This window comes from Haemaphysalis longicornis, unplaced genomic scaffold (genome assembly GCF_048455015.1).
Source record: "Haemaphysalis longicornis isolate Haplotype H1 unplaced genomic scaffold, Haemaphysalis longicornis Haplotype H1 scaffold_7, whole genome shotgun sequence".
In the NCBI taxonomy this organism is placed as follows: Eukaryota; Metazoa; Arthropoda; class Arachnida; order Ixodida; family Ixodidae; genus Haemaphysalis; species Haemaphysalis longicornis.
Genome location: NW_027526422.1, coordinates 71,293,161 through 71,317,151, shown reverse-complemented (window position 1 = coordinate 71,317,151; position 23,991 = coordinate 71,293,161).

Below are 23,991 nucleotides of genomic sequence, written 5' to 3'. Positions count from 1 at the left end.
ACAATCCTAATACCGAAGCCGAACAAGCCACCCGGCATTGAGAATCTGAGGCCCATCTCCCTCACTTCGTGTGCGGGAAAGGTATTGGAACATGTCCTAAACAACAGGTGGCAAGGTTCCTAGAAGACCGGAACATGTACCCGCACACGATGCTAGGGTTTCGAGAGAAGCTCAGCACGCAAGACGCCATGCTGCTGATCCAGCACGAAGCCATGGACACCACCACAATCAACACCGGGGACAACCGCGCCATCCTCGGCCTAGACCTACAGAGCGCCTTTGACAAGGTACGCCACTCTGCGATCCTGGCTCAAGTCAACAGACTGGGGCTCGGAGAGAGGACTACAGGGACCTACAACTACAGGGAGAGGACTACAGGGAGAGACCTACAACTACATCAGGGACTTTCTGTCACACCGCACGGTGATGCTACAGATTGGAAACCTATAAATGGAAGGGCGGAAGCTGGGCAGCATCGGCACTCCGCAAGGCGCAGTCATCTCGCCATTTCTCTTCAACCTGGTGATGATTGGAGTCGCCGAACGCCTGAACCAGCTCCCTCAAGTCAAGTACACCATCTATGCGGACGACATTACCCTCTGGGTCCCCGGGGGTAGTGACGGCCACATTGAATCCACACTACAAGAGGCAATCGACAACATCGAAGACTGCCTGAAAGACACGGGACTACGATGCTCTCCGCAGAAATCGGAGTTGCTGATACTACAACCGCCCGGGCGCCTCCGCAAGCGAGCAGCGGAGGACGCCAAAAAGATCACGCTGCGCACTGGGGACGGCACAGTCATACCTCACGTGAAAAGCATCAGAGTGCTCGGCATGCACATCGAAGCCAGCCGCAGCAATACAACCGCAATCGACCGCATGGTCACCAAGATGGGGATCGCAACGCGTCTCATCAAACGAATATCTACGCGCAGACAGGGAATGCGAGAAGCTAACCTGCTGCGCCTCTTGCAATCATTTGTCATGAGCCACGTTACATACGTTGGTGCGTTCCACTACTGGAAACAACAGGAGAAGGAAAGGATCAATGCGGCCATCCGCAAATCCTACAAGGCAGCACTGGGGTTGCTCAACAGCACGAGTAACCAGGCCCTTGCCGAACTGGGGGTACACAACACCCTGGACGAGGTGAGTGAAGCCCAGCGGGTCTCCCAGCTCGAACGCCTCGGTTCCACCAAGACCGGCAGGGCCATCCTCCAGAGGTTGGGCATCAACCCACCTCAAGTTGACCAACATCAAGATAGGATCGTTCCCATAGAGGACGACATCATTCGCAAGATAAAGGTGCTCCCCTTGCCGCGGAACGTCCACCCGGACAGGAACGCGGAGAGGAGAGCGGCGCGAGCCCGAGCGCTCGCCGAGGCACACAACAGTGACGAGGGGGCAGTATACGTGGATGCAGCCAAGCACCGCGACCGCCCCAACACATATGTGGTGGTGGTCGTACGAGCCACCACCGGGGAACTAATGAACGCCTGCAGCATCAAGGCCCGAACGGCCGCGCAGGCAGAGGAGGCTGCCATAGCCCTAGCGCTAGCGAGCAGCCCCACAATCACCACGGTGCTCAGCGACTCGAGGACCGCAGTAGCAAGCTACGCCAGGAACGCCGTGTGCGGGACTGCAGCGAGCCTGCTCCCCGAGCGCAAGGAGACTACAACGCACATCCGCTGGTTCCCCGCACACGTGGGGGGCATTGCGGGTGGCACCGTCAACCGCAACGAGGAGGCGGACGCCATCGCACGCGAGCTCGCGCACCGTGCGGTGCCCCCTGCCCATCGTCTGCGGCGGAGATCATGGAGCCCCTGACCAACTACGGGGACATCCTTCACTGGCATCGTGCGGGAAGACGCGCCCTGCCCCCACCTCACCCGAGGCTCAAGAGGGGCGAAGCCGTTCTCCTCCGTCAACTACAGACTGGATCCGTGCTGACTCCAGCGCTCGCGCGCCATGTGTGCCCTGGAACTTACGAAAGTGCAGTGTGCAGTGTGTGCGCGTTGGTGACTGCAGACCTGGCCCACATCATGTGGGGATGTGAAAGACACAGTGCAGTGGGGAGCCCAAAAGAGCTACCACCGGACAGTATAGGACTCGTGAGCTCGCCCGAATACGAGCGGCAACTGCTGGCAGTCCAGCGGCTCGAGGCTGCTCTGGCCCGGCAAAGGCGAAAAGGAGACCCTCCTTCGGGAGGGGACTCGCCGAGTAGCCTGAACCGGTGCCCAGGCATAGCTTCGGGGTCTGCTTAGTACATAGACAGGGGGTGGCGAAGACCTGCGTGGCCTGACCCGCCTCCCCGCCGGACATTTTCAATAAATGTCATTTTCTCTCTCTCTCCGTGACGGATATGACGTCAGTGAAATCTTGGTGCATCCCGGCATAAAGCACCTTAGTGTTAAAATATAAAAACTGAACCTGAACCGATAAAACAACCTGAAATATAACGTACTCTTTAGTACTGAAGGTTGCTTCCCCGCAAGAAGACCCCGTGTGCAGGGGTGCACCCTTTACAGGCCGCTTGCTTGGTTGTACTGGTGTCACTTCCGTGACGGATATGACCTAAGTGAAATTTTCGTGAATCCCGAAATAAAACACTTTCGTTCTAAAAACGCCGCCGCCCACAATGCGACGTCAATCCGCCCGCACCAATCTATTGCGGGCTTTGAAGCCGACAGCCTGGCGTTCCGTTGCGGTGGATACCTTTTTTATATACACGTCCACTGGACGACACAGCATCCAGGCTATTTTACACTCCCGAGAATCTGCCCTCTTTGCTTAGCAACACAAAGTAGGCCTATACCTGTTTTCTCTTGGTGTACGGTGGCGTCAGGCAAGAATAAAAGCTTCAGCCTCCCTAGGTTCGCTCCCTTTAAAAGGCATTGTTGATTCCTTACCAAGCCATTGTCGGTGAGAGAAGCTGATGCAAATTTACACGTTAACGCTAGGAGCGGCATGAGAACCGATCACAGCCAGGGAACCAATCACCTTCGCCACGGCAGAACCACTGTTCTAGAAAAGTTTGCAAAAGTATTCCCAGAATACCCCAGGAGATAAAGGTACCACCGCCCTGGAAGAAGATGGCCGTAATATGAATCCACGGGATACGGGATTCCAAACAGTTTAAAAGTCAGAAGCCCATAAAAGTAGCGTGTTTTCTATGCAAGATGTTTATAAAAGCAAGAGTTACTCGTGTAAGCGATACTCTAGATTTCTGACGACTGATAGAGAGTAAGTTGGCTGTAGGAAGCGCAGATCGGCAATAGACCACATTTATCCCATCAAACGTATAATTGGAAAACCTGCTTCCTACGTTGATACTAATCGTATTAGGAAGGCCATAGAATTTTTAATGCAGGGTTCGACGCAAATCAGTCGGGTCAGGTTGTAATATCATAACAAAGTTGTGGTCACAGACCAAGTCAAAGAAAAAAATGACGTTTCAGATGCTTTGCGGGATCCTTGTCCACAATGAGGCGAGGCAAGACGCCGTCGTGGTTTTCATGCTTTCAAAATGCGCCGTAGTGATGGTGCGTAGATGCCGGGCCTGCCCCCTTCTGTCCTGTTGATGGTATCTGTCGTGTTTATCACAAGCGACTCCAAGAGGAGCCTGGTTGTGGCGTGTCTTTCTTTTGCTATGATAATTAGCAAGTGAAGGACTAGCAAGAGAAAATAACTAGCAAGAAAACTGAAAGTGATACAACACGAGTAATCTCAAAAGGGTATCCGAAGAATTTCGGCAAGAAGATCGAGCAGCAAATTTTTTCCCGCTGATACTGCACCGAGCTGGCGTCAGCGAATCCCTTTCTAGGGTATTTTGCAAATATGACTTGCGGGTTGCCCACGTGACATGCGCAAAACTTTTGGGCAAGCTAGTGCACGCGCAGGACAAGCTCCCCCCCCCCCCCTAAAAAAAATACCCTGGTGTAGTTTACAAGTCCCCGTGTGGCGACTGCGTGTACGTCGATCGGTGAAATTCAAAAGATTCCGACGGGCCTTAAGGAAAACCAGCGTCACCTCAACAAATAGAACGACGCCGTCGATGCACTCGCATAACACGTGGAAGCTCATAATAAAAAAAAACATTGACTGGAACAGTGCCCCAAACATAGCACAACAAAAAAAACGCGACAACCAGACTTGTCGTGCGATCGCTTGTCATACAAACGACGACAGATGCCATCAACAGGACAGATAGCGACATGTTGGGTATCAACGCAGGATCATTACGACACGTTTGGAAGGCATGAAAACCACGACGACGTTTTGGCTCGCCTCATTGTGACCAAGCATTCCGCAAGGGATTTTTTTTTTACTTGGTCAGTGAAAAAAAAATTACTTGGTCAGTGACCCGCCGCGGTGGCTCAGTGGCTAAGGCGTTGCGCTGCTGAGCACGAGGTAGCGGGTTCGATTCCCAGCCACGGCGGCCGCTTTTCTGATGGAGGCGAAAAGCAAAAACGCCCGTGTGTACGAGATTTCGGCGCACGTTAAAGATCCCCAGGTGGTCAAAATTAATCCGGAGCCCTCCACTACGGCGCGCCTCATCGCCTGCGTTGCGTCGGCGCGTTAAACCCTACAATCAATCAATACTTGGTCAGTGACCGCAACTTTGTTATAAAGGACCCATTAATAAATGCCTCCATAAGACTGCATCTACCGGCAAGAAAGTCTACGCCAAGAACCTTTAATTTCGGCTTCACTGCTGAACACATTTCAGTGCGCAGCACTTAATTAAGCGTCGCTCTTGTGGTGCCGCGTCGTCGCTCGGCATCGGCCCCGTCGTAACCGAGTGGACGAAAAGGACGCCCAAGGTAGACGAGATGGCCCGCTACATCGTGTTTTCATCCATGTTTTTGTTCCTCCACCTTTTGGCGCAAAATACTTGAGCAGGCAGACTTCCCCAGAATCAGAGGTCGGCGTGCTCCTGTTTTACTCACATGCCGTCACGTTCACTTGTCTCTAACCTTCCTTCTGCCACTCACAACGTGCGGAGTAGCGCAGGGGTAAAACACTGGGCTCCTGCTGTCGAGACCCGGGTTCAAATCTAATACCAACTCAAATGTTTCCCTTTATTACGCTTTACAGACGCGACATTCTCTGTACCGTAAAGAACAATAAAAACGACAGTTTCTAGCAGAATGAGGCACTAAATGATCTTGCCTTAGTATATGCAGTGTGATATAAGGAAGGCCATTGGATCTTTCCATGTTTCCGTACGACCCCGCGTATCCCTATAGAGCCCTATACACCGAGGCCGCTAGGTAGAACGGAAGGTGACCATTAGAGACCGGATTCTAGGGAAATGCCTATTCTGTTCTTTGCGCTCCCATCGCGCCATTTTGATATATGAGCATAAAGTTGAGGTTGAGAAGGGATTTTATGGTGTTTTACAGAGCCTATAAATGCCTATTTTGGCATTTGTGCCACTACGCCTGTAAATTCCTATAAATGTATATTTTTTATGCCTAGTTTCTGATTGATTGATTGATTGATTGTAGGGTGTTACGCGCCGACGCAACGCAGGTGATGAGGCGCGCCGTAGTGGAGGGCAAGTGATTAATTTTGACCACCTGGGCATCTTAAACGTGCGGCGAAATCTCGAACACACGGGCGTTTTTGCTTTTCGCCTCCATCAGAAAGGCGGCCGCCACGGCTCGTATTCGAACCTGCGACCTCGGGCTCAGCAGCACAATGCCTTAGCCACTGAGCCACCGCGGCGGGTCGACGCCTAGTTTCAATATCGGCGCCTAAATGCACACTATTTAACCTCACGTTTGATTTTCCGGTGCAGTTTGAGATTGTTATTTACGTTATTGGGCAGTACTGACTGTTCTGAAATCTATAGGGTTCAACCTAATCCCCTCTAACCTAGTTAGAGGACTAGTGCTCGAAAAACAACCACTAGCACCAGTAGAATTGGACGCTCATTCTCATGGACGAGAGGCACAACTCTGAATGAAAAAATCTGGAGATGGTGGTAGTTCGCTATTGTGTTCGCAATTTTCACATTATTAGACTTCGTTCCTCGTGCTCTCCAGAAAGATTTCTTCAAACATGAGCAGTCGCTTCCTTATTTCTAGAAGCGTACTGCAATTCAACTCTATTTGCAACGCAGCGGTTGAGCATCGAACACGCTTTTGTTAGCAGATCACTTCCATATTCAAGAGCGAACGCGGAAACATCATTTCGCAGCTGCATTTCCTTACGACTTAACATCCACACTGCCTATAAGCCCTAACATGCGCTTCTCCATCAAAAATTTGTTCGCCTGCTGAACACGTTTTCAATAATGCTCTTCAAGTGTGTGGAAGTGTATTTGGCATTGTTGAAACGTCTTGAATGTTCAATTCCGATATCACTGTACATGAAAAAATTGATAGAGTTGTACCTAACGGTCCTATGTAAGAGTGTAATAATTTTTTGATAAATCGTAGTCTCTCTTTCCATTGTTTTTTGTGTTTATTTGGCGCCGTGATTAAATTGCGCCAGGCAGAGATCAATTTAATTGGGTACAATTAAAGTCTGACAATGGAAGTACCCACTGCGCGGAGGAACCGCAGGTTGCGGGGATGAGGCGCAGTGGCAACTTTCGTGTACGGTTCCTGCGCATGGCGCAAAGCACGCCTTACTGCGGGTATTTTGAACATGGCCCGAGTCATTTCAGTGATTTTTCGGACTAAACTTGCTTAAAAATTACTGCAGTGACAAGAACTAAAATACGGAAGAAAAAATTGACTGTGGCTTAACTCAGTTATGCCTGGGGGTGCGTAGCGAGAGTGATGTTTAGCTTGGTTCTCTGTACGGTTACGACGCTTCTCGAGGCGTGCGGCTCGTTCTTCCTCCGTCTAGTCGGCTCTCAGCCGACTAGACGGAGTCTCTCCGACTCCGACTCCGACTCCGACTCAGTCTCTCCGACTCACTTTCCATATCTGACGACGAATCCCACCGTACCGCCCCTTTTGTGTATACGATTTCTTATTTTTGTTATTTTTTTTATTTTTTGATGTTTTGTATTTTTTTATTTTTATTTTTTTCCATTTTTTCTTTTTTCTTCTTTTTTAAATTTGTTTTGTTTTGTTTTTCTTTAGATTTTTTTTTTCATTTAATTTTTTTCGGGGGGGGGGGAGCGGCGCTGCCAGCTGCGGTGACTAGGGAATTGCTAGGTTCCTTAGCCGCCGTAGGTTCTCTAGGAATTGCTGCCAGCTAGGGAACCGCTTCGCGAGGCGGCCACAGCGACACGGCGAGAATACGCCCTCCGCGCTGACATCCGGGGTCCTTTTGCTTCGGCGGAGTGATACACTGTATACGAGTACACAAGTATGGCATTTTTTTAGATCAGTATTCCTATTTCTCAAGTGTTCTTTTTCGTCCCTGTTTCCCTATATGCGACGCTCGAGCAAGCGGCAGTGGCATTGAACATGAATGCGAGCAGTGCGCGTGCTAAGTTAAAAACCAATGCATAGCCATTGGTATAGCGGTTTGATAGGACAATTTATCTGCACTGTTCAACTGTTGGCGCATTTGTGCCATCATAAACAATAACAATTTTTCTTTTCCGGCGTAGCTAGAGGTCGCGCACGTCTTCATCTGAAATTTTTTGCATTTTCGCGAAAATTTATCGCGCCTACATTTCCGACGTTGGAAGCCTTAAACGTTCGTTTGCCTGCCTGTTTTTGGCCCCTGAAAGATATTTTTAATGCCTAAAAATCCAGCCTATAGTGATTGTTGCCACTTCCTCGTCTTCACCCCTTCTAGCAGACGACGCTGATCATTTTCATCATGCTCTTCACGAGCTGCCGCATGCTCTCGTGGCTGCGGCGGCTCGCGCCACTTCTTTTTCCAGATTCCATTAAAGCGTCATCCTCTTCAGACGTGTCACTCCCCTTCCTGAGCATCGCGCCTCAGCTGGAGGAGCCATAGGTCCAACAGTGATCATGACAAAGGATCTGATGTGATGCGATATTTGTTCATAAGTGTGTAAGACCCCTAATGAAAATGTGCTAATTGCCGATGAGAATGAGAATACTAACATCTGAAAAACAGGTACGGGTAATATCGAACAGTCTGTGGAAACCTGTAAAAAGTCTGTTAATGGTTTAAAACGCGTTTGTATGCGAACCTGGATTCATCTGAAAGGACGCGTGACGAGGCAAGTGGTACGTCGTCTGTGTACGGTGCGGGGGAAATACTTGCGTCTCTCTGCATCATGTTTACTCAGGACGCGGAAGGTGGTAGCCCGCGTTCACATCTAGCACATTTTGGTCCTTGCGTTGCTCTCAAAGAGTAAGAACCTTCTGTGCGTCCCATCATCAGACTGAACCCTGCAACTTATATTAGTCTGTTGATTTTTTTTTCTGTATCAACCTATTCATCTCTATTGCGTTTATCTCTATATTGCGCCTACTTTTGAATCCTAATTGTGTTGCCACTTTTTACGGAGTTTTGCTATCCCCATTTTTGTCTGCCAATTAGGCGAGTCGCTTCACGCCGAGCTGCACCTGTTTCTCGAAAATTGACAGGTTAGATGAGTTAAACCTTATATGAAATGCCGTGTGCAGTGACTGTGCAGAAAAGAGAGCGGAGTTCATTTTATTTCATCTTTTCCATACTGCGGATCTTCACAGGTAGAAGCAGCAGGTGGGCACGATACAAATAAAAAGAACAGTATCAGCCCCTCAGGCCAGACAAAAAAAATTACACGAATTCGGCATATAAGAACAGGTTTGCAGACTAACAGCAATACACTTATATATGAAAACATCATAAATCATTAAACAGCTGCTTTTAGGCAATTCCATTCTTCCCCTACTCGCGGAAAAAAAGAAAATTTAAATGTATCTGCACGTGCGAAGAATGTGTTAGGGTTCCTGGGTCATGATGGCTTGTATTACTTGTCTTGTAAGTTAGGCATTTTCTTTGAAAGTCATCTTTACAGTCTACTCACCTGCAAAATGTCGTATGCTTTCGTCGTAAGGAACCAGATAGGGCAACAGATACCGCGATAGAGGTAGTCCAGGAGGCCGTCTACCCGAGATGACTGTGTCTCCGAGGTCGGCAAAATCAACTCGATGGTTTCGTTCTCGTAACGGTACGGCGAACGGTCGGAGGTGTGCCAGGTCTCGTTGTGGTGCGTTTGCCCGATAAACTCGTGGTCTTGGGACTCCGACTGTTCTAGGGCTTTCCCAGTAAGGCCATAGTCTTGGAACGTCAACTGTTGAAGTATGGAAAGCACAAAAACACTTCAACCCAGTTTCGCTTAGTGCGAAATTTACTGAAACACTGAACTTTGGTTCTCTTGTGTGGACCCGAACGTCAACGGGCTCGCCCAAGAACGACAGCGCCGTCGCAGCGCAAATTATACGGTTCGCGCAAAGGAATCGCGACCTCAGTGTCAGAGGTGGAAGGCTCCCTCCCCTTTCTTTCCCCTAGCGAGAGGAAGCGGAACTCGCTCTGTGATACCACTGCGCCCTCTATCAGTGGGTCTGGGAACTGGGTTTTACGAGTCCGCCTGCGTGACGCACGACCTTCAGCAGACTTACGGAAAGGCTGGAGTCTAGACCTACAGCAGCTCCACTCTTAAGCTTCCCTTAATTGAGCCCTGCCGTCCTGGCTGTTATACGTTAGGTGCGGACTGAAGCGTCCTCTCAACTGTTCGCTTCAGGCCGCACCATGCATCCATGACTGAGAGAGGAAACGACATAGATTCGGCATATACTTTTGCCGCCTGCATCGAAAGGGTGCGCCCTTCAGAAACTGATACTGAATAAGACGCGGACGCAATCAAATATCGGAGTGTCAGGTCCCTTTTTTTCGGCACTTCTTGTATGACAGTTCATTTGCCAATAAAGTTGCGGATCATTTCGTTCGTATGGCACATTGGGACCCCGTGTCTTCCGCGCCCCAGGGTCGAGCGTACTAGCAGGAGAATTGTCGATTCTTTTTCGACCAATGAATATTCTCACAACGTCCTCCTTAGTCTGCTGCTTCTTTCTTTGACAGGTCCAGCGTGTTTTCTGCCAGATTTCACTTTCCAAATAACAGCTCTATCATTTGCTGTGTAGATAGAGTAACTGGCAGAGTTATATGAATAAAAAATGACGGAGTACTTTGGCCAAGTGTCGCTCAGTATCGCCAATGCGCAACATGCTGTCATGGGCATCACTCATCTGAAACGTCTAAAATTGTTTTCTGTTATTAGAATTATGTCAAGGAATAAAATTAAACCGTTGAAGCAAGACAACAGCCCCACACAACTAAAGCATGTAAAAAAACTGAGAGGTGTGTAGATAGCTGAGTTCGGTACGAGTGGTGTTTAAACTTATAGCGTTCGACTTGATAGCTACTTCCTTAAGAGTTCCCGGCAATAATACAAGCTATTATAGTAATTAAAAATAAAAGGTAGAAATGTAACCACAAAGGTCCCTGAATTACGGTTTACGCTTCCTCGTGCGTCAAACTCAGAATACAGTATTTTTTACCAAGGACTGAGCAGCTTCATTTCCCCAAACAACCGTATTAACAATAGAAGCTCCGTAACCACCGACAAGACAGGCTCTTTGCCCACACAACGATGGTGAACCTTCCAATGTGCCGGCGCATGTTCTGTTGGAAAGTTATGAGCGGAATCTATTCGGATATCGCATAGCAACTTGCAGTCAACATTAAAGCACATGTCTGTATATTCCAAAGAGTTTTTTTTCTCATCCGTTGCGTATCCTGCCAGACACGGGAACTGAAAGAACACAATGCCATTTTAAGATAAAAGAACTTTGGGTAGATTCAAAAATTTGCTCGTGGTCCATTGACTTGATTAACAATAAAGGGAATCGCTTGCACAGTTTTTTTTTCTTTGTACGCCACTTGTGCTCAGACGCAGATACACTTTACTGCCTCGTTCTCTTAGCAACTTTGTCGGGCGTTCTACATAAGCAGAATCAGAACGGTGTGCTAAAATGACTGATTTGTGAATAAATTTGCGTCCAAACTTTAGTGTAGTTTATTTGGCGAGATATGAATATAGGTCAGCAATATTTATTGGGCAATCTTTAGTGACATACAGTCCCTCCAAATGAGCTTATTTGGGCCATTTTTGTATACGATACATTCAGCGTGGCTTCACACGTACACCGGGGAACTTTAGACACCTCTCAGGTGACGGTGGCAGCCAAAGAACCGTAAATAAAAATAAATAATCCAGCTGATGCTATATAAACAAAAAAGCAAATCTGAAGTGGCCGCCATAGGCTTTTGCTGCAGCTGATATTACAACGACATTCGCCACCTGAGCCGTCGTATGGTTGCCCACACATTCAGGCATGCGCATAACTAAGAATACGGTCACCTCCGATGCAAGCGCCCTTGCGCTCTTGCGACCTCTGAATTCGTGGATTACTCACCATGGGGCCAGAAGTCGGGGCAGAATGGTAACACATGGCGCAGATTGTCAGACCTATCATGCAGAAGAGGAGGCAGCACAGCTCGGCCTGCAGTAGTGACCTCAGGCGGGACAGAAGCCGAGACCTTCTCGGTTGCAGGCTGCTCAGAAACGCCACCACGCTGAGCCCTACGAGAGAAAGCAGCACTCCCAGTGCCGGTATCTCGAAGATGTCCAGCAGCGCCAGAATGGCCGGGCCGCCGCACCTGAATATGCGGGTGTGCAGGTCGCACGCCGCTGAAACCTGCGCGTGAAATGAGACATCCCCCGAACGTATTAAATCACTTTAGGTGGAATGCAGCGTTTGTGTACATGATCTGTACGTGCGGTTTGTTTATTGAGGTACGTATGACGTGCAAGTCGCAAGGTGTACAAGACAGAAGTCAGGAACCAGCCCATCTCTTCGTGTTTCGCAATATTATTACGGGACGCAGAAGTGGACACTGGCACATGGCTACAGGGATCCACGCCGACGACGATAAAACACTAAGTGGCAAGCTTATGTCGTCTTGGCAATTCGTAGAGGCACACGTCGCCGCTCGGCAATTAATTCTTCCGGAAGGTGTGTCGACAGGCTAACCAAGCGCTCACCAATGTTTATAACGGCTTCACAATCACGCAGAAGGCCCATCACCAATATTATGTCCTTTCAGCATGTGGAAGAATAACAAAAGTGCAAACAAAGTCAGAGCCTACTAAGCGAATCCTGGCCGTGCACTTCCCGACTGCTGTCATGAGGAGACCTCGGGCTGATCGAAATTGCGGTCCGTCCCACTGAGTTTTTATCTTCCGCAAGCGGTCGGCAAGTTGTTAGCTGATGGTGGAGTGATCCGCGCCGGTGTCCAGCAAAGCGGTCCCTGACGCCCGTCCATAGTAACACCAACCTCCGCTCTAGCGACTTCGTCGGCTGTAGGGGTCCTCGTCGTTGTGCGTCAACACTGTCGCGGTGCTCTGTCGGCGCCCTGTTCCTGTCGGGTCGTCGTCGCTGCATCGTGGCCTTGTGTCGGCGGTGGTTGCAGGTCTTCTGGACTTCTGCTGTCTGCATCCCTGCCTGCTGATATTGCTTCGTCTAGTTTCCCGATGTGGGCTGGAAAACCGGTCTTCAGGGCCACTTCTGCTTCGCTTAGCATTTCCCCCTCGTCGAAGGTGATTCGTCCCGGTCGAGATCAAAGTACTTCGACAGGTGCAACGGTGATGAGACGAAATGGGAATATCCAGTCAAGTCTTTGCCGCCATGGATCATGGTGAGTTTGATGAACATTGGCCATGGAACAGCTGTACCCGCCGACGCAATGAAGGAACGTCCGAAGCCTCTGGAGATACACCAGATAAGGGGGCAGGGGAACGGCGTCGTCGTCTCGCCTGGTCTTTGGCTGGGGACACGGGGCTGGGGAATGAGTGCGTCTTTGGTTTACCGGGGCTGCGGCGGCCGACGCAGTCCAAGAGCTTCGAGGAGATCTCTTCAGGAGCCGAGATAGGGTGAAGCTTCGGAACCAGTATGGGGATGAAGACAGCACCCTTCAACAAAGATGTGACTTGGCGGCAGGACTAACTATAAAAGCTATGATTAGTGGTGGAGCGATGTATTTACAATAATGATCTATTTACAATGCAGCCATGACAGCTGGAGCTGAGACAGTGCCACTGTGCCAGTGTCCATTTTTGCTTCCCGTAACAATGTAACTAAAAGGTGGATGACGCTGTCTATTGATCAATAGATGTGCATCGTTCTTGTCTCATCCACGCCCTGTGCTCGGGCCTTAAGGTGTCGATGCTTGTTGTAGATTATCCGGAGAATATCAACACTTAAAGATGACGTTACTGGGGTTTACACCACAGATGTCCGCAGATTCTAGGTCATTGCTCTCTCTATGTACTATCAGCGAGTATATGCGCTGAGTGTTGTGTTGGTCACATTATGGGAATACTGTTGGATTCACAGAAAAGAAAAAAATCAGCGTTGGCTGATACATCTCTGGGTATGAGTTACTAAATGAATATATAACACTCCATGAGTTTCTAGACTCTCACAAGATGAAGAGAAATAATGCGGTGCCATTACGTGCTGTGGAGGTGTATTACCGATGGAGCTGTTTCAGGGCTATTAGTTGGCCATATACTCCCGCTAAAATCACACCTTCGCGCCGGAGAAGCGTTGAGTGGGACCGCAGCCACGCCGAAGTCTTGCGGTTTCGCCTCGCGGTATTCGGGGTTCCGACGGGCATCAAGCTTACCAAGAGTTCGCAGCCCGATCGCCGTCAGTGGTCTCCTTTCGCCACGTTCGCTCCTATTGCCGCCTCTTTTGTCTCTCCGAGTAGGCGTCACTGTCCAACACTCAATCTGAGAAAGCCAGATTACCAAGACAAAGCTTACAACTATCTTTTTGAATCGGCTTCATCTCTAAGCCCAAATTCGTTGCTTGGAAGAGTCTTCCAGGGGAAAAACACTGGAATTTTTATCAAATTAATGAAGCCCCGGAGGAGAAGGTGTGTGCGAAGGGAGAGGGTGAGCACAAACCGTGAGAGCATGTTACGATTCACTTAACCGACGCGTGCGGCTGCCAGCCACCAGCCTGGGACAGCTGCTGTTCCCCAGGGGCTGTGACCTGACAAGAGTCCAGGCCTGTTCCACTTCCTCTTGGCCACGGGGCTGAACCAACGCCTCCAGCCACCCCACTGCGGGACCCACACACTCTACAACCAACCACCCTTATTTCCTTTTTCTTACCACCAATGTCCCCCCACCTTTACCCCCTACCCCCCTCACCGAGTTGAATGAAACTATGCCCTTATTTGAACGCAATAATAATATATTTGCTTTAACTTTGCTTTCTTGGCGCGGGTACGATTCCCGGCCGCGGCGGCGGCTTTTCTGATGGAGGCGAAAAACAAAACCGCCCGTGTGTTCGAGATTTCGGCGCACGTTAAAAAAACCCCAGGTAGTCGAAATTAATCCGGAGCCCTCCACTACGGCAGACCTCATCGTCTTTGAAGCGTCGGCGCGTTAAACCCAACAATCAGTCAATCAACTTTCCTTCCTTGCTTTCATTTTCTTGGTGTAACCTTTCTTGCGCGCGCGTCCAGACCGGCTGGGGTGCGACAAGAACGGCGACGTCAGGCGCACCCTCCTTCATGGCTGCCGCCTCGGCTCTTGTTTTATCGCAACCGAAACTGATACGAATAAACGAGGCTGTAAACATTTATTTACGCTGCAAGCGACCATCTAACGTGCTTCTATGATTAGTGGAGTCGGAGGTACCCATAGCAGCAAAAAAAACGAACGAAAATTTTCTGCCAGTACTTCTATAAGAGAAACGACTCCAACGTTGTGATATAAAGCAGCCGAAGTTAGACCAACAGAAAAAGCAAAAAATTTAGGACAAGCCACTGCCAATCTTGTCTGTTGTGTTCATTTTAATTCAAGCTGCTCCCCGTACGAATATAACTCGCACATGTAAGAGCCATTCGACTTTAATGTTGTTACCAGTCCCGTTGCGAGAGTTCCGTTGAATCTAACAATCAGACGTCTTCAATGTTGAAACATCCGATATTGAAGCCTCTAATTTCGTAAGAACTCCAAAAGGCAATGTACAATTGCCCAACAAGGCCGACTCACGCCTATCATATCATATAGTCAGGTAAATGTACATCTATTGGCATCTATAAATTGGGGCATCCTAATACACATGGTCCTTTGGTTCTGGCTACATTTGGCGTCGCGCCTGTCGATCCTCGAACATTCGGGGCTTCCTCGAAGCCGGAGCCCCGAGCACCACAGCGCTCTCATATCGGAAACCAATTAGAGATTTACAGTTACGCTTTGAGTTTGTACAGAAATATTACGCTTGTTTTCTCCTTAAGACACCCGTCTGATATTCTACAGCTCAGGTTTCGGGCGACACCCCAGTGCCGCCCCTCAGTTGCGAACTTACCCACGCGCAGAGGTTGCCGACGTTCAGGACTACCGTGAGGAGGCTGCCTAAAGGTGCGGCAATCCGAAGTGAGAGGGGCAGGGCGACGTCATCATCAACGCCGCCGTCATACTCCTCCTCCTCCTCCTCCTCCCCTTCCGGCTCTTCCTCGCCTACGTCCTCGCTGTCGGTCAAGGAGTGATCACTGTCGCTGTCGTGCTCATCCCCAAAAACAAGCGCCGTAGGATCACTGTCCCTTATGAGGTCCTCTTCAGCGTCACGTAACCACTGCACATCGTCGTAGATCCCCTCCTCGAGCACACTGGCCTGTAGAATCCAGCTTCCTCCACTGCGAAGCAGATCGTCACCCTCGGCTGCCTTCCCGAGCCCTGCCCCACCCACGTCGCCCTCAGCTGGCTCACACTTAGCGGTCATTGTGGTCGTTGCGAAGCCCCGTTCAGGTTGGTTGGAGGTGGTTGTTGTTGTTCCCGGTGACATGGCACATACCCACGTGCGGGATTGGCCAGTAATCGGGCGGGAGGAGGGCTAACGCGCCCGCTTAAAGGGACACTGAAGTGAATTTGTCAAGCTCCCGTTTTTGCTTGCACTGCGTAGACTGGATCAAATTAGCACACTTTTCATCGTTTATCCGGTTGACAAATCGGTAATTATTTTACAAAGCGCGAAAGAAGAAAAACTACCATGCGCGGTTTGCGGCGGCCGCACCAACTAAGGCTGTGACGTTGGAAGGAGGGGCGCCGTGATTGGACGATGCCCAAGGTTAGCAATCACACAAGTTTCGGTTTCGGTTTCGGTTCTGTAAAACATAACCAATGGCGTTGTTGGATGGGCATTCTCAATATCTCAGTAATCATCGTACCGCGCTTCTGCCATGTTGTCGGCTGTAAAATGCACAAGATAAGCCTCCCAGGACGGCTTGTAGCCGTAGCATTCACTAACCGAGACCTACGCAGTGCATGAACGCCCTCCGCGTACCCGCAGACGCCCAAATGTCATGCGCTTTTCCCCCATATTTGAAGCTTGCCTCCCTCATGCCTGTATCGTAAAAAGCGTGTTCGCACCAGGCCAAGGGTCTGTTCATTCTGGCCTGTGCCCACTGCCTCCAAGCAGTCGGTGCTTATGGCCAACGAGAACTCGCTAGCGCGCCAGTGCCAGCCTGCGCGCTTTTTGTGAACTAGTTCGTGTAGCCATGAACGTTGCGGCCCAAAAAAAGGTGAACTCAATATAGAAAACATGGGCGGAAAACAAAAAAGTTAACTTAAAAAAAAAAGCACGTACCCGCGGGGATTCGAACTTGTGACTTGCAAAACATTTACGGTGACATACCTAGAGCCCCAGACCACTGAGCCACGGAGCGGGACGCTGAGGCCTTGCTAATATAGGGTATATATTGTACAACCGGTTTACACTTTTATTTAGTTTTGGCATTTCAAGCAGCTTAGGTGACTATTTGTTGTACTGCGATCGTGCAGTAAGCGTCGCCCGAGTTTCCACAGTAGCTCACGTCTAGCAATTGCATTTCGTAGACGGAAAAGCGTTCGCAGATGCGTAGTTGTGCTGCTGAACGCTGTGCTTGTTCGCCCAGCGCAAAAAAGTGCTTCCCGCGCCCTAGTTTTACGCTGTACGGTAAAAATATCAGTTGATTTTATTTCCTTAGTACCTATATTGACTTCGCTGACTCTTCTCCCGCCTTCAAGAGGCCTTATATTTTCCTACTGGCAAACCAGTCAGCGAAGCGTCGCATGTGCGCTTGTGCAGCGCTTGTGTGAAGCGACCTTGACTTCGAGCTAGATACAGTGTACAAACAAACCAAGTAAAGAAAGGCACATTCTTCCATTCACAAACGTGTCCTGGCTTCGTTTCAACTAAGCGAACGAATTGCGACCAAGCAATTTTTTTTTAACCTCCTTGATTGCGACGACCCGCCGGCGGCCGGCGGACGAAACGCTGGGCCGACTGACTATGTCGGCCGGGGAGCCGTGCAGTAGCGCAGCCGTCGCGCAGCCAATTGCCAGCTCATCCCCTCCTGACGTCACACGAAAACGCCACAGAAAATGGGCGAGCGTAAAGAGAGGAGGACAGCATTTTCGAATTAGTTTTTATACTAAATAAAATCGCGTAAACGCGCCTAGAGTGGTCGAAACATGGCCTGGGGACTCCGGACTACAATTTGCGCAAGTAATCCCGCAATGTTTACATATCACTTCAGTGTCCCTTTAAAACACTAGAAAATTATAAACCTAGCGATTCAAAAGCAGTGCACTGTCGCGTAATAACGAAGGTCTTCGTTTTCGTCTCCTTCATAGACATGACACGTACTGAAAGAAGGCTGGCTGAAAGCCTCTCCTGACCATAAAGACGGCTTTTTTAAATGCGACGGGAATTTTTGAGGCCCGAAAGGTCGTATTTGTGAATCTTAGCTTCAAATGGCGCGTGGCGAGTGCAAAGCAAGGCAGACAAAGCTATTCCAGGCCCATAAGAACTGCTGGTGTACTCAAATGGCGGATGGCCGATGATAAGATGAGCCGTGGACCAAGAGTACTACCCCTTTCGTAGTTACTTACGTGATCGAAAGCATGGGGTCTCTATTAATGATACTCACTCTTGTACTAGACTAACCAACATTGCAGGACCACAAGGCTCAATTTTGGGACCCATTTTATTTCTTGTATACATTAATGACCTTCCAGACCAAATGAAGCATTCTAGTTGTATTTTGTACGCTGATGACACGACAATTTATTCTTCTAACACATGTTGGGATTCCCCAATATCTCACCTCAGTGCTGATGTCACTAAAATATTTAATTCGTGCAGTAATAATATGCTCAATATTGATGGCACTAAATCGCACTTGGTGATATTTTCATCCCCGCTTAAAACTTTTCCGGGAAAGCCATCCATAACCCTTGGGCCACATTTGCTTCATGCTACTGGCCATGTCACATTTCTCGGCGTTGAACTCGACAGGGATTTGAAATTTACCAGTAACATATGTTTATTAGCCCTTAAAACGTCCTATGGCCTGAGAATACTAATTAGAGTCCGTCCCTATTTTAGTGAACGCGGACTATACTCACTTTACTATGCATTCCTTCACAGCCATATCTCATATTGCATTTCTTCTTGGGGCAACACATACCAAACTCACTTGGCATCTTTACAGCACACACAAAACCAAGCTTGATTAATGATCACTTACAGCCGTTTACATGTAATGCGTTGAAATTACTCCGCAGACTGATTACTTTGTCAATTCGTGATTAAAATGAATATTCTCTTTACGTCCTAACCTATAAATTCTAACCAGGAAATTTACCTATTTCGTTAATATCTGAAGACCAAACCTCGAATTTTGATGCCACTTGATTCTCACCCCACAATAACTGTCTTTTACCAAAATCTAGGCCAAACTACGGCAAACTAACTGCGAACTTTTTCGCGACATCATTCCGGAATTCAATACCCCCAACCATAAAAACATTTCCTTCAATTAATTCTTTTAAGACGCACCTTCATCGGATGATTTTGGCATAACGACTGCTGTTATAGACTTGTATATGTGGTATGTTAAAAGACATCGCCTTTAAGTGTCTTTTTTGTGTAATACTTTTGATTGTTAAAAACAATATTTGGTTTCATTGTATAAACATGTTCTTTGTGTTTTTTTAGGATTGTTACTGCGGTTAACCGCATTAAGTTGGTAGGAGGTCCCTCCCTGCAGTCTATGACTATGGGACCTCCTAGAGTTATTTATGCGCTGTGCCATCTGAACTGAAACAATAAACTGAAACTGATGAACCATTTGGAGCTGAAGCACCACGGCAGTAGACCACAGCTGATTACAACCCTGTAACATAGAGCTCAACCAACAAATGAATTTGCAGTCCAGTCCAGCCCAGAGCCGCAGTACAGCTGGACTCGTCCCACATCCCTTTGGATCTCGAGCACGTGCACTCACACCGAATGGATCCGGGCCGCGTTGCTAGTTCAGGCTGCGCTATCCTTGCGAAACGTACCGCCAGGTGTCCACTTCAAGCGGCATATTCAGGGTTCAAATTGTAGGTGCATGTGCCCGCGAGTTCTTGTCGTTCAGCGTCCCGAGTGAAACTAATCAGGACGTGCCATAGCCATCTGATCAGTAACCAATGCCCTTTTGGGAAGTCCGCCGATGTGGTCCAGCATGTCGTGTGGGGCTGTTAGCTTTCGCATACCCGAAAACAAGGTCGTCGGTTCTGGGGCAGGCTATGAGTATCATGGTTGTAGTTTTTCAGATGTCCCACCATTACAAACGCGAGCACATAGGCAATCGCCTCTTAAATAGGCCAGCTGTAGCTTTCCTTTTGCCTGTTCGCACGCGATATAGTAGCGATGCATCTGTTCTTGGTAGCCCCTTTGTGTGCGGTAATCCCCCCCCCCCCCCCCTACAAGGAAAGATTATAAACGGCTTCTATTACGATGTGTGCAGATATTCCACGCCGGTCCCTGCTTCAGTTCGATTAAGATCTACCGGGATTCCTCCAAACCTTTGACGGCGGACGTGAGTAGCAGGAATTTTGTGAATCAGCTGCTAGGGCCTAATAGAAATGCTCTGAATTCGATCAAGGACTAAAGTGGGCAAAAAATATCTGTAAATTGTCTGGTTCAGAAACGCCAGGATGAAGACCACAGCGGGCATGCATATAAATAAACACTAAGAAGCTAATCTTGTTTATGTATCTATCTAACTCGCATGTATCTAACTCGCGAACTTCAGCAGTGAAAACCGGCTTGACGATGTCCTAAAAAAATAATAAAGGGTAAATGGTATTGGTACGGTGTGTCGTATTGAAGATTATGCCGGCGGGACCATTTTCGCCCCGAATGATCTAGACCTTTTACCTCGCTTGACATCGCTTGCGCGTTCCTGGAAGATTCGGACCACCTCGCTATTGTTTTCAAAAGGGGCATGAATTGTCTGCAAGGATAATCGCGTTTCAGATTCTTCGCGAGAATTTCCGTGGATGACTATGTTCATTGTGATGATTATGAGGAATCTGCCGCTTTTGCACCAACTGACACGGGTTAGTCTCCAGTACTAAGACGCCTTAAGTAGCCTGCTTTGATATGATGCGGAACGTTTATCCTCTGGGACGGAAAGAAGATGAAGGAAAACCGCTTATCGGAGCCGCTATTAAAGAAAAAGAAATAAAAGTGGGCGCATCTTATTTCAGAACACCGCGGGCTGCCGAAGCTGTTCGGACTCGATTGACCACCAATTCCAGATGTATAGCCCTGTGTAAGCTACAACCTAATCCGTTCCCCAGTCCTGCAACATGCAACAATCTTTGTCCCGAAATCGACAAAGATAACTTGTCTACAAAGACAAGTCTACAAAGTCTATGAACTTGTCTACAAAGACAAGTGGCACCCAAAGCGAGCCACACTCTCTCACATGGTTTGGGTTTGGGATGCTAAGCCACAAACTATACGAGCATATTTGGGCACTACAGAGGGCGGAGCGTTGGGGTTGTTTCGGTTAGTTCCGACCCCGAAACCCAGGTCATGGTCGCCCTACTGGTCGGAGATGCTGCTCGCGCCCAATGGCTGCAGGCCGCCATCTCAAGGGGAAGAATCCCGAAAGACCCTCACCTCATCTTCCTTTATTCACAAAGTTGTGGTCAAAATAAAGTTTCTATCATCTTCCTCAAGCCTCGAGTTGGTCAGGCCGCGCGCTCTCCGGAATGAGTGGGTGTGGCTGATGGGGGCCTTCCCATTGAGGGAATATGTAGATCCCATCACGTAGTCGGCAAGGAGGTTGTAAATTTGAAGAAGATAGGATGGAAACGAAATGTGAAAAAAGGATGCCTGCTGTTTTGTTTATTATTATTTGCCAATTCGATGCTGCCATTCATTCACTGTGACAGAAGGGGATAGGACGCCAGGTCACGCAGGGCTCGACGGAAACGAGCGAGCACACGCTACAGCCCGAGCATGCACCCTCCGGGCACCGCACCAATGGCTCCGTGACCTTGAGCCTGTCCAGCAGCAGTACCACGCAATTCTGCAACACCACCGCCTTGCCAGATGTCCCTACCCACCACCGCACCAGAAGCTTACTCGAGAAGAGGCTGTAGCCTGGCGGCAACTACAGACCAACACGTACCCCCACCTTAGCTTCCTGCACATCATAGACCCAACAATATATCCACCAACATGCCCACACTGCAGCGAACATGCACCAGCGAACATGCGAACATGCACCCAGCAGCCCTCAGTATTCGCACCCCCACCCTGAAGCAGTGGGAGGCCGCGCTGTGCAGTTCGGACCCTGAGGACCAGCGACAGTTGGTGGACCAGGACCGCAGCCGTCGCAGGGGCCCTGGACTGAAGGCACCTCCCGCTTTCAAGCGCAAGCCTCTTGAATAAATGTTTTACCACCACCACCACCTCCAGGTCATGCATAAAAATGGCCCACAGGTTCAGGTCATTGGGGAGGGGGGGGGTGAAATCGACCTATTTTCATCAGTGATTTTTCATACGTGCGACTCGCCATACATGAGACCCAGTGTTGATTGCTTTTAAAAAGTAGCTTTAGTGTCCTCAGTGATGCCGTTGTACGACAATGCGCCCTTCAGGAAAGCCAACCTTCTCTGGCGATGATCAATGATCGTGGGTGAAGTGCATGAAAAATGCTTCCGTGGCCGGAATCGAAACTGAGTGCCTCGCGTTATGAAGCCGGCGTCTATACGATTGCTCCATTTCGACATGGTCGAAGCGAACTCCAAGCAGCAGGTATCGATTCGCGCCTTACACCCCAAACCAAAACGTTAGGCCTACAGAGTGAAAACCCGAGAGTTGCTGCGGGTATTCTAGAAAAGTGGTGCGTACCTCCAGGGTAGAACATACTTGCAGTCTGGGATCGGCCCACTAATCAACTAAAGAGTTCATCCCGAGAGAGCTTCGCGTTCAGCAATCGTCGTCGTTAGACGGAGAGGTGCACGATTTTTGGGCGAAAACCGCTAAGAATGTACAACCTGTTGACTGGTTGCGTGTGCATTCGTGCTCCCGCCAACACCCTCTGTCTACCTCGACCCACTTCTCACGTTAATAAATAGAGTCATCTGTTAGTAAGTAGAGTCACGCGGCGTCACGCACCACTGAACAGAGGCGTCGAAAAGCTCAACGCTTCCCCTGGTCAGGATCGAATCTGGGTCCCTCGCTTCACGAAGCAGCTGTCAATTCCATTGCGCCACACAGGCACAAATTACCCATTTGCAAAGTTTTGGGGTGATCATAGTGCTGCGCCGTTGCCACAAAGGTTGCCGTTTCTAGGCCGTAAATAGGTGCACAACAACATAAAGCTACAAAAATTCATGAATTATTAAGTATCCAAACTATTAAAAACGCCATCCATTGTGTTTCTAGGCCTCGCAGAGGCTGCGCGCTGTCTCGCCTGCTTTCGGTAACATCGCCAGTCTGATACTGAAACTAGTCAAGAGAGGGCGCTGCAGCCCCTTTGGTTTAGTCACTGCTCCACTCTTTACAGCTTTTGCGTTGAGTTGAACTGCTTTTATTTTAAATGCAGAGCATTTCAGTAACTCACGATGTCACCCGCGTTGACGTCCGTAGTCCGCACCGCACCCCTCCCTACTATATAAAAAAAATACTATCCGGCACCCGGTTTCGATCCCTCGACCCTGCGGGCGGAACGCAATGTACATGGTGCTCTACCCACTGCGCCACAAAGCCGACACAGAATGGGACGCTACGAACGCGCCTTATATCGTTGACTCATTCAAATTACTGCTGACGAGCGCTCTCTCGTCAGCAGTTGCCACAAGTGCAACAACATTAACGTAACGCAAACTACTTAACGTCGTACGCTCCCGGAAATGCTCTGCATTTGATCATGCCCCTCGCGAGGGGGATGTTTCTGCTTCCGCTCAAGTTCCTGACTTTCAATTTGCACGTCAGCTAGCCTTTCGCTCACTTCCTATGCAACAATACCCTGTTTTTTGTATTTACTCTTACAAACATTACAAAAAAGAACGACAGTACCAATGCGGTTGCAGATGACTCGCTCAACTGCATCGGTAAAGTGCTACAGGTTTCACGCTTTGTGTACAATCATGAGGTAGGCCAACACCCCGTAGCTCTAGCGGATGCTGCTGTGAAGAAGGACTAAGCGCCACAACCCCGTGCACAACCCTTCACGCGTTCCTTACCGATCGCCCGGGCACGGATTCCTGGATTGCGTAGCCATTGTCCATAACAGTGGCCCAGAGGGGACCCCGCACCACCGTCGAAGGGTGGCCAGATGGAACGTATATCTCCTATACCGTTCGGAAAACCGTGTTAAACCCTGCCAACTCTGCACTAAAAAGCTTTCTTGACAATGCCTTCTGTTCGTACGTGCACGTCGCCGTCAGCTGAAACATCACCCAGGTGGACCTCTCCCTTGATCGAGGGGTGTGCGCACACCGGCATGATGTTTTAGTCTACTCGCCTCCAAGATGACATTCGCTTCCCTCGCAGGGGCCGCGCTACGGCCGCAGATTCCGCGGTGGAAGGCGTCCAGGATGGCATCGGCCAGAGCTGGTAGCGGGCCCGAGGAGGGTGATGTAGTCTC